Raw genomic sequence first — 14,952 nt, forward strand, 5'->3', positions numbered from 1 at the left:
GCAAATCAATAAACGTGATACATCACATAAACAAATTGAAAGAAAAAAACCACATGGTCATATCAATTGATGCAGAAAAAGCATTTCACAAAATGCAACACCCATTTTTGATAAAAACTCTCAGCAAGGTGGGAATAGAAGGATCATACCTCAACATAATAAAAGGCATATATGAGAAACCCACAGTCAACATCATACTCAATGGACAAAAATTAACACCAATTCCCCTAAGAACAGGAACAAGACAGGGATGCCCACTCTCACCACTCCTGTTCGATATAGTACTGGAAGTATTAGCCATTGCAATTAGACAAGAAGAAGAAATAAAAGGCATCCAAATTGGAAAAGAAGCAGTAAAACTGTCCTTATTCGCAGATGACATGATATTATACATAAAAAACACTAAATACTCCATCAATAAACTATTAGACTTAATAAATGAATTTGGCAATGTAGCAGGATACAAAATTAACGCCTATAAATCTATGGCATTACTATACACCAATAGTGAACTTACAGAAAGAGAGACTAAAAAAACAATCCCATTTACCATCGCACCAAAAAAATTAAGCTACCTAGGAATAAACTTAACTAAAGAGGTAAAAGACCTCTGCTCAGAAAACTAAAGGACTTTGAGAAAAGAGATAGAGGAAGACATAAACAGATGGAAGAACATACCATGTTCTTGGATAGGTAGAATCAACATCATCAATATGTCCATACTACCCAAAGCAATCTATAAATTCAACGCACTTCCCATTAAAATACCAACGGCATATTTCACAGACCTAGATCAAACTCTCCAAAAATTCATCTGGAATAAAAAAAGACCCCGAAGAGCTGCAGCGATCCTGAGAAAGAACAAAGTAGGTGGGATCTCAATACCAGATATCAAGCTGTATTACAAAGCCACTGTTCTCAAAACTGCCTGGTACTGGCACAAGAACAGACATATAGATCAATGGAATAGAAAAGAGAGCCCAGAAATCAACCCTAACCAATATGCTCAATTAATATTTGTCAAAGGAGGCAAGAACATACAGTGGAGTCAAGACAGTCTCTTCAATAAATGGTGCTGGGAAAATTGGACAGATACATGCAAAAAAAATGAAACTAGACCACCAACTTACACCATACACAAAAGTTAACTCAAAATGGATAAAGGACTTAAATGTAAGACAGGAAACCATAAAAATACTAGAAGAATCCAAAGGCAACAAAATCTCAGACATATGCCGAAGCAATTTCTTCACTGATACAGCTCCTAGGGCAATGGAAACTAAAGAGAAAATAAACAAATGGGACTACATCAAAATAAAATGCTTCTGCACAGCAAAGGAAACCATCAACAAAACAACAAGAAAGCCCACTGCATGGGAGAACATATTTGCCAATGTTATCACCGATAAGGGTTTAATCTCCAACATTTATAGGGAACTCATACAACTTAACAAAAGGAAGATAAACAATCCAATCAAAAAATGGGCAAAGGACCTAAATAGACACCTTTTAAAAGAGGACATTCAGAAAGCCAAGAGACATATGAAAACTTGCTCAAAGTCACTAATCATCCGAGAGATGCAAATCAAAACAACAATCAGGCACCATCTCACACCAGTCAGAATGGCTATCATCAACAAAGCAACAAATGACAAGTGCTGGAGAGGATGTGGAGAAAAAGGAACACTTGTGCACTGCTGGTGGGAATGCAGACTGGTGCAGCCACTATGGAAGACAGTATGGAGTTTCCTCAAAAAACTAAAAATGGAACTCCCATTTGACCATGTAATCTCACTTCTAGGAATATATCCCAAGAAAACAGAAAAACCAATCAGAAAGGATATATGCACCCCTATGTTCATAGCAGCACAATTCACCATAGCTAAGATCTGGAAACAGCCTAAGTGCCCATCAGTAGATGAATGGATTAGAAAACTGTGGTACATCTACACGATGGAATACTATGCTGTTGTAAAAAAGAAGGAATTCTTGTCATTTACAATAGCATGGATGGAACTGGAGAGCATTATGCTAAGTGAAATAAGCCAGTCAATGAAGGAAAAATACCACATGATCTCACTCATTCATGGATAATAGAGACCATTATAAACTTGTGAACAATAACAGATACAGAGGAAGAGCTGCCTCAAACTGATTGTGAAACTGCTGCAGGAAGGCTAGGGAGGGTTGGGGGGCAGGATGGAGGGGGGTAAGAGGTCAACCAAAGGACTGTATGCATGCATATAAGCATAACCAATGGACATAAGACATTGGGGTTAGGGGAGACCAGGGGGTTGTCAAGGGTGGGGGGGGGGGGAAAGGACACATATGTAATACCCTTTGTAATACTTTAAGCAATAAAAAAAAATAGATACAGAGGCAGAGCAGAATCGAACAGAGTGTCAAACTACAGCGGGAAGGCCACGGAGGGTTGGGGGACAGGAGTGGAAGGTAAGAGATCAACCGAAGGACTTGTATGCATTCATATAAGCATAACCAATGGACATAAGACACTGGGGGGTAGGGGAGGCCAGGGGATTGGCAAAGGGGGGGGGGGAAGGAAACATATGTAATACTCTTTGTAATACTTTAAGGAATAGAACAATTTAAATAAATAAATAAATAAATAAGAATATTATACAGAGTTCCAACAGCAGACTAGAGGATCGCAAGAATCAAGTCAAAGATTTGAAATATGATGAAACAAAAAACACCCAATTGGAAAAACAAAAAGAAAAAAGAATCCAAAAATATGAAGGTAGTGTAAGGACCCTCTGGGACAACTTCAAGCATACCAACATCCGAATTATAGGGATGCCAGATTAAGAGAGAGAGAAAGATATTGAAAACCTATTTGGAGAAATAATGACAGAAAACTTCCCCTCCGTGGTGAAAGAAATAGACTTACAAGTCCAGGAAGTGCAGAGAACCCCAAACAAAAGAATCCAAAGAGGACCACACCAAGACACATCATCATTAAAATGCCAAAAGCAAAAGACAAAGAATCTTAAAAGCAGCAAGAGAAAGAAACTCAGTTACCTACAAGGGAGTACCCATACGACTGTCAGCTGATTTCTCAACAGAAACTATGCAGGCCAGAAGGGAGTGGCAAGAAATATTCATAGTGATGAATAGCAAGAACCTACAACCAAGATTACTTTACCCAGCAAAGCTATCATTCAGAATTGAAGGTCAGATAAAGAGCTTCACTGATAAGAAAAGGCTAAAGGAGTTCATCACCACCAAACCAGTATTATATGAAATGCTGAAAGGTGTCCTTTAAGAAGAGGAAGAAGAAGAAAAAGGTAAAGATTCAAATTATGAACAACAAATACACATCTATCAACAAGTGAATCTAAAAATCAAGTGAATAAATAATCTAATGGACAGAATAAACTGCTGAATATAATAGAATCAGGGGCATAGAAAGGGAATGGACTGACTATTCTCGGTGGGGCAGGGGGTGTGGGGGTTGCGGAAAGAGACTGGACAAAAATCGTACACCTATGGATGAGGAAGGGCGGGGGGGTAAGGGCAGAGGATGAGGTGGGAACCGGGTGGAGGAGAGCTATGGGGGGGAAATCGGGGAAAAAAGAGGAAGAGGAAGAGGAGGAGGAGGAGGAGGGAGGGAGGGAGGGGGAGTGGGAGAAGAAATGATAAAAAATATGAACAATAAAATGGCAAAATACATATCTATCAACAATTGAATCTAAAAATCTAAATAAACGAAAAAGAAATCTAATGAACAAAATAAACTGTTGAATAAAATAGAATCAGAAGCATGGAAACATGGAACAGACTGACAAACCTCAGAAGGAAGGGGTAGGTGCAGTGGGAATAGGTTAATCAAAGAGCTTACCTATGGACATAGATAGTAGGGTGGTGAATATTTGGGGCTGGGGCAGGGAGGAAATTAGGTGGAGGGAGGGGTGTAATGGGGGGAAAAAGAGGGACATCTGTAATACTCTCAACAATAAAGGTTTTAAAAATGAAGAAGTGGTTCCCCAAAGTGTGATCCCTAGGCCAACAGCATCAGCATCAGCATCAGCATCACTTGGGAACTTGTTAGAAATGCAAATTATTGAACCACATCTCAGACCTACTGAATTGGAAACTGAGGGATAGGGCTCACAAATCTGAGTTTTAACAAGTTTTCCAGCTGATTTTATTGCACAGTAAAGTCTGCAAACTACTGGCTTGGATAGCTATTCTAGTTTCAGTCCAGTATGACTAAGCATAGATCTTGTGTTGCCAGAGACTTCATGGCTGGAGTTTGGGGGCAGCAGCAGGCAAAATGTATCATCATCATCTCATATGTAGAATGGGTTAGAGCCCACCAAAAAGCTTTCATATCAATTGCATTAGTTTTTGAAAAAATTCTGAGAGGCAGACATCATCATCTCCACTGTAAATGTAAGGAATGCGAATTCAGAGAGGAACAGTGTTCACAAGGCTACACAGATTCAAGACTAAGATCCAATCTATAGTTAAGGATTCTTCTCTATATAAGAGGGAAGAAGAGGTCCTGCTAGCTGATGCTAAGAAAGCTCTCTGACCCACAAAACCACTAATGGGAACTGGGCACTGGCTGTCAGACATCAGCATCCCCTCTGTCTCTTTCCATTCTCCCCCAAACTGAGTGCTGTCCTTCTGCCATATCTTTTTCCATTCTGTTCTACTGTAACCCTGCACTTGCTGCTGCTTTGGACGACCTTTCAGGAGCCAGTGGGATTTGCTTCATATCCTGCACGTTAGTGGCTGGCCCTGTAGGCCAGGTCCCACAGCTCAAATTTACCCCACTGGCTCCTTGAGGGCTCAGAGCTGCTGAGAGAGTCATCATTAACCACAAATTTGCAGTCCATTGCTCCTAATATCTCCTCTGGGTCCAACTTCTTTTAACCAGCCTCCCAAAAGCAAGTGGTTGGGACCCTTTGGGAACACATTCTTTAGTGGTTAGTGAAAAAGAAGGCCTTCAAACCCCAAGCCTATTCTATTTTTGCCACACTCTCCCATCCCATATACCAGCTTCCTCAGACCACCTCAAAGGACACTTCTCTCCTAAAACCCCCATATGTAATTCCCTAATCCCATTACCTGTCCTTAAAAGCAAGTCCAGAGTGAGCTCCAGATACCCTAACCTCAATGGTCTTGACTTCTTATTATCTCGATAACCCAAAGATGATCTAATGGGAGAATTCAAGCCTTCCAGCCAACTTGGGTGTCAGTATTTGGGACTAAGACATGGGATGTCCTGCTGACTATGGAGACAAACCAGGTTTGTGACACTGCCACTACATCCTTTTACTTAGCTACAGTCCCCTCCAACATATTGTCAGTAATTGGTATGTTGGAAGGCCACCATCCTATGAGCCCTGCCTTTGTAATACAGAGCTAGGCCTAGGGGGCACTGCATTCCATGACACCATTGCCCACCTTGGGCTCCTTTTGAGTCATTCAATGGCTCCATATGCTCTGTTGTAGAAATGTGAAGGTATACAGTTCTTACGCCAAAGAACTTATAGTTCAGCAGGGAAGGCAGACATCAAAAAATAGACATAAAATTAATTACAATGGGAAATTCTGGTTTATATTATTTTTTGACACTTTCTGAAACTTTTAATTTTCTCAATCTTAAAACATTAAATTATGCTAGTGGCTCAGTTTTAGGAAGGTAACTAACAAAGTGCTATGAGTACTTATAACAAGAAGGGTGATGTGTGCTCCATTCTCTGAGGTAGGGCCTGGCATGGATCCCACGGTTTTGTAGGTGGCTCTCATATTTAGGGATGGGTGCAGAGAACCCAGCTAGTATTAGAATGGCCTAATGAGTTGACTGTAAGGTCAGAGGGGCTGTAAAGCTAGAGGACAATCTTGGGTTATTTATTATACTTTTTTGAATGACATTACTGGTAAGAAGCCTAAGTCTGTCCCTAGGGCTTGGGAATGTTACTCTGGTCTTACAGGTGACTTCATAGGTGAAATACTAGGTGTACCGGTTAATAATGCAGACTTTTTTCAATAGATGGAGTTACACATATGTTGATATATATGCGATTTGATATGTATGCTATTTTATTGTATTGACAGCAAACTTCAAAACTTCATATGTCAAATTTGCTGAAGGTGTTAACATCATAGATATTTTTATGCTTAAAAATGTCAAATTTTGTGCCCAAAAAAGAGCATTTGTGGGAAGTTTTAATTCATTACTGTATTTTGAAGAAAAGTGCTGCTGAATACTTTGGGAAGCTTATGGTGAACATGCTCCATGTCAAGATACTTGTGAACGCTGGTTTAACACTAGATTGCCCAAGGAAGTCATTTTGACTGCTTTTTAATTTCAATTAGAAAAACAATTATGTATATAAGGACACAATGTCTTAGAATTTTGTGACTTTCTGTACAACATATAAATGCGTTTATTAATAATTGTAGTTACCTCCCCCTCCTTCATTTCCGGTATATATATATATATATATATATATATATATATATATATATATTATACCTATATTGCCCCAAAGCAGTCATTTTGACTGCTTGGGGGGGGGGATTATGACTCTTTTTATTGAATTGAGTAAATTTCTTATATGACCAGTTCGGCTCTGTATTGAAATAACAGTTTTCATTTTTTTTCGATTACCGTCACATGATAACATACAAGTACATGATAAATTGTCGATACTTGATAAGTTGCAGTTGCTCAATAAGCTAAACTAGTACTTGTTATTCGAATCTTTATGCAGTGATACTTGTTCTAATAAGTTGTTTATTTTATTTCTTTTGTGCCCTAAATTCATGAAAGAAATGTCGAATAGAAGTGAGTTATTGGAAAAGCTAAGGAACATAAGTGAAGAGTGCTCTGATATTATTCTTTCACAATGCAGTCATTTTGACTGTTTTTGGGCAATATAGGTACATACTAAATTTCAGTTTTTCTAGTGTTAAATGCTTTAAAAGTGATGATTTCGATGTGAAAGACAAAGAATGTCCAGGTCAACTGAAAACGTTTGAAGACCAACAATTATAAGCATTATTGGATGAAGATGAGTGTCAAACTCAAAACAACTTGCAGAAAGATTAAACGTTGCTCAGCAAACAATTTCTGATCATTTACAAGCAATGGGAAAGATTTTAAAGGAAGGAAAATGGGTGCCACATCATCTGAACAAAAGACAAATAGAAAACCGAAAAGTCATCAGTGAGCTGTTGCTTCAACGGCATGAAAGAAAGTCTTTTTTGCATCAAATTGTGACTGGCGATGAAAAGTGGATTTATTTTGAGAATCCCAAATGCACAAAATCATGGGTTGATCCAGGTCAACCATCAACATCGACTGCAAGGCCAAATCGCTTCAGAAAGAAGACAATGCCCTGCTTTTGGTGGGATTGGGAAGGTGTGGTGTATTATGAGCTTCTAAAACCAGGTGAAACCATTAATGCTGATCGCTACCGACAACAAATAATCAATTTGAACCACGCTTTGATCGTGAAATGACCAGAATGTGCCAGAGGACACATCAAAGTAATTTTGCTTCATGATAATGCACCATCACACACTTCAAAACCAGTTAAAAACACGTTAAAAGATCTTGCCTGGGAAGTATTAAGCCACCTGCTGTATTCACCAGACCTTGCTCCTTCAGATGACCACTTGTTCCGATTGATGGCACAATCACTTTCTGAGCAGCACTTCAAAACGTGTGAAGAAGTGGAAAATTGGGTCTCTGAATGGTTTGCCTCAAAACAAGAAAAGTTCTATTCGGACGGTATCCACAAATCACCTGAAAGATGGGGGAAATGTGTAGCTAGGGATGGACATTACTTTGAATAAAGTACTTTTGATGTTTCTCTTGAAATTATTGTATTTTCTTTGATTACAAAATCCAAATTATTAGCTGGTACACCTAGTATGCATACAAGGTTTTTGGTTGATTACCTCCCTCCCACCCACCATCCCCCACCTTACAAGATTCCATACTGTGTTCTATGCTTCTATGTCTTTGGATCCACTCCATTCATCAGTTTATTTTGTTACTTAGATTCTAAATATGAATAAATTATGTGACACTTGTCTTTCTCTGACTGACTTACTTCACTTAACATGACACTCTCCAGATCCCTCCATGTAGTCTCAAAGGGTAAGAGATTCTTATTTTTTACTAATGCATTGTATTCCATGGTATAAATGTATATCAGGTTTTTTATCTACTCATCTGCTGATGGGTACTTGAGCTGTTTCCAGATCTTAGTTATTGTTAATTGTGCTTCTATGAACATAGGGTTGTATACATTCTATCTGATTGGCACTTCAGGTTTCTTAGGATATATGCCTAGAAGTGGGATACCTGGGTAAAATGGCAGTTCCATATTTAATTTTTTGAGAAAATTCCATACTGTTTTCCATAATGGCTGCATCAGTCTGCATTCCCACCAGCAGTGTACTAGGGTTCCCTGTTCTCCACATTTTCGCCAGCACTTGTCATTTGTTAATTTGTTAATGGTAGCCATTCTGACAGATATGAGGTGATACCTCATTGTCATTTTAATTTGCATCTCTGTGATGACCAGTGACTTTGAACATTTTTTCATATGTCTCTTGGCCATATGTATGTCCACTTTGGAGAAGTGTCTATTTAGGTCCTTTGCCTATTTTTTAATTGGATCGTTTGTCTTCTTTCTGTTAGGTTGTATGAGTTTGTTACATATTTTGGATATTAACCCTTTATCAGATGTATCATTGCCAAATATGTTTTACCATACAGTGGGTACCCTTTTGATTTTGTTGATGGTTTATTTTGCTATGCAGAAGTTTTTTATTTTGATGTAGTCTCATTTGTTTATTTTCTCCTTAGTTTCCTTTGCCCTAGATGTATCCATAAACATATTGCTATGAGAGATGTCTGAGATTTTGCTGTATATGGTTTCTTTTAGGATTTTTATGGTTTCCTGACTTATGTTTGTCTTTTATCCATTTTGAATTTATTCTTGTATATGGTATAAGTTGGTGGTCTAGCTTTATTATTATTTTTTGCATGTATCAGTCCAATATTCCCAACACCATTTACTATTGAAAAGACTCTCTTGACTCCATTGTATGCTCTTGCCTCCTTTGTCAAATATTAATTGAGCATAATGGCTTGGGTCGATTTCTGGGTTCTCTGTTCAGTTCCATTGGTCTAAATGCCCGTTCTTGTGCTGTTTTGATTATGGTGGCTTTGTAGTATAACTTGAAATCTGGTATTGTGATTCCTCCAACTTTGTTCTTTCTCAAGATTGCTTCAGCTATTTGGGGTCTTCTTTGGTTACATATAAATTTTTGGAGTATTTGTTCTAGATCTATGAAATATGCTGTTGGTATTTTCATAGTGATTGCATTGAATCTGTAGATAGCCTTGGGTAGTATGGACATTTTAATGATGTTGATTCTACCAGTCTATGATCATGGTATATTCTCCCATTTGTTTATATTTTCTTCTATCTCTTTTTTAAACACTGTATAGTTTTCCGAGGACATTTCTTTGCCACCTTCGTTAAGTTTATTCCTAAGTATCTTAATTTTTTTGTTGCAGTGGTAAAGGGGTTGTTTGTTTAGTTTAGTCTTGTTTTTTTGTGAGGTCATTATCGGTGTATAAAAAAAGCCATTGACTTTTAGGTGTTGATTTTATATCCTACAACTTTGCCAAACTCATTTATTAAATCTAGTATTTTTTTTGTGTGTGGAGTCTTTAGGGTTTTCTATGGATAACATCATGTCATCTGCGAGTTTTACTTCCTCCTTTCCAATTTGGACGCTTTTTATTTCTTCTTGTCTGATCACTGTGGCTAGGAATTCCAGTATTATGTTGAATAAGAGTAGTGAAAGCAGACATCGTTGTCTTGTTTCTGTTCTTAGGGGAAATGGTTTTAGTTTTTTCCTATTGAGTATGATGTTCACTGTAGGTTTGTCATATATGGCCTTTATTATGTTGAGATATGCTCCCTGTATTCCCACTTTGCTGAGAGTTTTTATCAAAAATGGGTGTTGGGCCCTAACCAGTTTGTCTCAGTGGATAGAGCGTCAGCCTGCAGACTTAAGGGTCCCAGGTTCAATTCTGGTCAAGGGCATGTACCTTGGTTGCGGGCACATCCTCAGTAGGGGGTGTGCAGGAGGCAACTGCTCGATGTTTCTCTCTCATCGATATTTCTAACTCTCTACCCCTCTCCCTTCCTCTCTGTAAAAAATCAATACAATATATTTTTTAAAAAATGGGTGTTGGAGCCCTGGCTGGTTTGGCTCAGTGGATGGAGAGTTGGCCTGCAGACTGAAGGGCACATGTCCAGGTTGTGGGCTCGATCCCAGTAAGGGGCATGCAGGAGGCATCCATTCAATGATTTTCTATCATTGGTGTTTCTATCTCTCTCCCTCTCCCTTCCTCTCTCTGAAATATATATTTTTAAAAATATATTTTTAAAAAACATTTTTTAAAAAATGGGTGTTGGATTTTGATGAATGCTTTTTCTGCGTCTATTGATATGATCATGTGATTTTTGTCTTCCAGTTTGTTTATTTGGTGTGTCATATTTATTGGTTTGCAAATATTGTACCAGCCTGCATACCTGGACTAAATCCCACTTGGTCGTTATGTATGATCTTTTTAATATATTGCTGGATCCGATTTGCTAATATTTTGTTGAGGATTTTAGCATCTATGTTCATCAAGGATATTGCCCTGTAATTTTCTTTCTTTGTAGTATCTCTTTTTTTTAAATATATTTTATTGATTTTTTACAGAGAGAAAGGGAGAGAGATAGAGAGTTAGAAACATCGATGAGAGAGAAACATCGATCAGCTGCCTCCTGCACATCTCCTACTAGGGATGTGCCCGCAACCAAGGTACATGCCCTTGACCGGAATCGAACCTGGGACCTTTCAGTCCGCAGGCTGACGCTCTATCCACTGAGCCAAACCGGTTTTGGCCTTTGTAGTATCTTTATCTGGATTTGGAATTAGGATAATGCTGGCTTCATAAAAAAGAGCTTGGAAGTGTTCCTTTCTCTTGGATTTTTTTTGAATCGTTTCAGGAGGATAGGTGACAGTCCTTCTTTGAACGTTTTGTAAAACTCCCCTGTGAAACCATCCAGACCCCAGCTTTTGTTTGCTGGGAGTTTTTTTTTTTTTACTGCTTCAAATTCATCAGTAGTTATCATCCTATTCAGGATTTCTGATTCTTCCTGATTCAGTTTTGGGAGATTGTATTTTTCTAGGAATTTGTCCATTTCATCCACATTTTCCAGCTTGTTGGCATATAGTTATTCATAGCAATTTTTTCAAATTCTTTGTATTTCTGTGGTGTTAGTGGTTACTTCTCTCCTTCATTTCTGATTTATTTTTTTTAATTTGGGTCCTCTCTCTCTGTTTTTTGATTAATCTGGCTAATGGTTCATCAATTTTGTTTATCCTTTGAAAAAACTAGCTCTTGGTTTAATTGATTTTTTTGCATTGTTTATTTAGTCTCTATGCCATTTATTACTACTCTAATTTTTATTATTTCCTTCCTTATACTTACTCTGGGCTTTTCTTATTGTTCTCTTTCTAGTTCTTTAAGTTGTAGGATGAAATAGTTTATTATTTGTTTTTCTTATTTGTTGACATAGACCTGTAGTGTTATGAACTTCCCTCTGAGGACTGCTTTTGCTGTGTCCCAGAGATTTGGGGTTGTTGTGTGTTCATATTCATTTGTTTTCAGGAAGTTTTTTTTATGTCTATCTTGATCTTGTTGGTGGCTCATTCATTGTTTAATAACATGCTATTTAGCCTCTATGTGTTTAAATGTTTTTGGGTGTTTGTACTGTAGTTAATTTTTAACTTAATTCCATGATTTGAAAATGATGCTTGATATGATTTCAGTCTTTTTGAACTTGTAGAGACTTGTTTTGTGTCTTAACATGTGGTCTATCTTTGTGAATGATCCATGTGCACTTGAGAAGAATGTATGTTCTGCAGCTTTGGGGTGAAATCTAATCTAATAAAAGAGAAACATGGTAATTGGAGTACGACCACTACCCTTCCCATTGGCTAATCAGGGAGATATGCAAATTAACTGTCAGCCAAGATGGCGGCCGGCAGCCAGGCAGCTTGAAACTAACATGAGGCTTGCTTGCTTCAGTGACGGAGAATTCCAACATTTCCCGCCTGCCTTGCCGGCCTCTGAGCCTGCAGTTTGAAACATTTTAACAAATATAGAAGCTAAAAAAAACCCCAGAAACCAGCTTTCAGCGAGCTGCGATCTCAGAGCTGGAGTCAGAGCTGGAGTTATACATTGTTTCGATTACCTACTTTCAGCAGCAGAGGCCTAAGAGCTGGAGCCTCAGAGCTAAAGCTGGCCCAGAATTAAAAAAGAAAAAAGAAAAAAAGGAGCGGTTGGGAGCTTCTGTCACCCGCCAGCCTGAAAACAGCCCTCAGCACCTCACCCAGACTGGCCAGGCACCCCAGTGGGGACCCCAACCCTGAAGGGTATGTGACCAGCTGTAAACAGCCATCATCCCCTCACCAAAGCTGGCCAAGCACCCCAGTGGGGACCCCCATCCTGAATGGTGTGTGACCAGCTGCAAACAGCCATCATCCCCTCACCCAGGCTGGCCAGGCACCCCAGTGGCGACCCCCACCCTGATCCAGAACACCCTTCAGGGCAAACCAGGCAGCCCCACCCATGCACCAGGCCTCTATCCTATATAGTAAAAGGGTAATATGCCTCCCAGCACCGGGATCAGCGGAGCCAAGAGGCCTCCCGGCACCGGGATCAGCGTGACAGGGGGCAGTGCCCAAACCCCCTGATCGCCCTGCGGCTCTGTGTGTGACAGGGGGTGGGGCCACAACCTCCCTATCCGCCCTGCTCTGTTCGTGACAGGGGAAGGCGCCCCAACCTCCTGATCAGCCCTGCTCTGTGCCTGATATGGGGGAGCTCCCCAACCTCTGATCGCCCTGCAGCTCTGTGTGTGACAGGGCGCGGTGCCCCAAACCCCTGATTGGCCCTGCTCTGTGTGTGACAGGGTAGAGCCATAACCTCCCCATCGGCCCTGCCCTGAGTGTGAGAGTGGTGGCATCCCAACTCCCTGATCGGCCCTGCTCTGTGTATGACAGGGGGTGGTGCCCCAACTCCCCTATCGGCCCTACTCTCTGAGTGACAGGGGAGCTCCTCAACCCCCTGATGGGCCCTGCTCTGTGCGTGACAGGGGGCAGCGCCCCAACCCCCTGATTGGCCCTGCTCTGTGTGTGACGGGGTGGCGCCCCAACCTCCCCCTCGACCCTGCCTTGAGTGTGACAGGGGGCAGTGCCCCAACCCCCCAATCGGCCCTGCTCTGTGCATGACAGGGGGCGGCGCCCCAACTCCCCAATAGGCCCTGCTCTGAGCCTGACCAGGGACTGCACCTAGGGATTGGGCCTGCCCTCTGCCACCTGGGAGCAGGCCTAAGCCAGCAGGGCGTTATCTCCTGAGGGGTCCCAGACTGCGAGAGGGCACAGGCCAGGCTGAGGGGCCCCCCCTTCCCCCAGAGTGCACAAATTTTTGTGCACCGGGCCTCTAGTAGTCTATAAATGTCAATTAAATCCATCTGATTCAGTGTGTCCTTTAGAGTCTCTATTTCCTTGTTAAGTTTTTGTCTGGAAGATCTATCCAGTGAAATTAGTGGGGTGTTGATCTCTCCCTTAAAAGTCCTCTAGAAGTTGTTTTTTGTATTTAGGTGCTCCTATGTTGGGTGCATATATGTTTACCAGGGTTATATCCTCTTGTTGGATTGATCCCTGTAGTATTATGCAGTGACCTTTGTTGTCTCTTGTGATAGTTTTCATTTTGAAGTCTATTTTGTTGGATATGAGTATTGCTACTCCAGCTTTTTTTCCTTTTCCATTTGCATGGATTTGTTTTTCTATCCTGTGTGTGCCGTTTGTTGTGAGGTGGGTTTCTTATAGACAGCATATAGTTGGGTCAGGTTTTTGTATCCATTCTGCTACCCTGCGTCTTTTTATGGGAGCATTTAATCCATTTACAAAAAAAGGTTATTATTGATAGGAATTTATTTATTGCCATTTTAATTCTGTATGGCTAGGTTTCTCTCTCTATTTCTTCTTCTCATTACAGAAATCCCTTTAGCATTTCTTGTAATGCTAGCTTGGTGGTGATGTACTTTTTTATCCTTTTTTTTTTTGGTCTGGGAAGGTCTTTATTTGACCATCTATTTTTGAATGATAGCCTTGTTCAATATGGTAATGTGGCCTGTATTGTTTCTGATGAAAAATCATGTGTCAGCCTTATGGGAGTTCCTTTGTAGGTAACAGTTTGCTTTTCTTTTGCTGCCTTTAAGATTATCTCTTTCTCTTTAATTTTTGACATTTTAATTATGATGTTTTTCTGTGTGGGTCTATTTGGGTTCTTCTTGCATGGAGTTCTTTGTTCTCCTGAACTTGTGTGACTTTTTCCTTTACCAGGTTAGTGAAGTTTCTGCCATTATTTTTTCAAAAATGTTCTCTGTCCCTCTCTCCCTTTATGTCTCTTCTGGCACACTACTCTCTGGAAAAGCTGCTGCTAACATCTTGGGTGGGGCTGCAAATTGGATGGGGCGGGGTCTCAGGGAATCACCAGAGTGGAGTAAACAGTGTGAGCAAGGCTGAGGGAAACTCAGATATGCTGCCAGTAAGCTCTGTGACAGTACAGGAACAATGATCCCTAGGAGGACCCCTATCTGGGAGAAAGCTGCCCCCAAGTTCCTGCCCTGATGTCAGACAATCCAGTTCCTCCCCATATGTCCCTGGGTCCCCCAAAGCCCCCTAGTCCTGGAGCTCAGAGGGATTGAGTCCTAGTAAGTTCATGCACCAGCCCTTTAAAAGGAACACCCAGGTCTCCAACAATCTCCAATGTACTCAGCCACAATCCCCGCTAGTGTTTTCAGCCCGAAGTTAGGGAACTTCTCTTCC

The sequence above is a fragment of the Myotis myotis genome, unplaced genomic scaffold (genome assembly GCF_014108235.1).
Source record: "Myotis myotis isolate mMyoMyo1 unplaced genomic scaffold, mMyoMyo1.p scaffold_m19_p_83, whole genome shotgun sequence".
Classification (NCBI taxonomy): Eukaryota; Metazoa; Chordata; class Mammalia; order Chiroptera; family Vespertilionidae; genus Myotis; species Myotis myotis.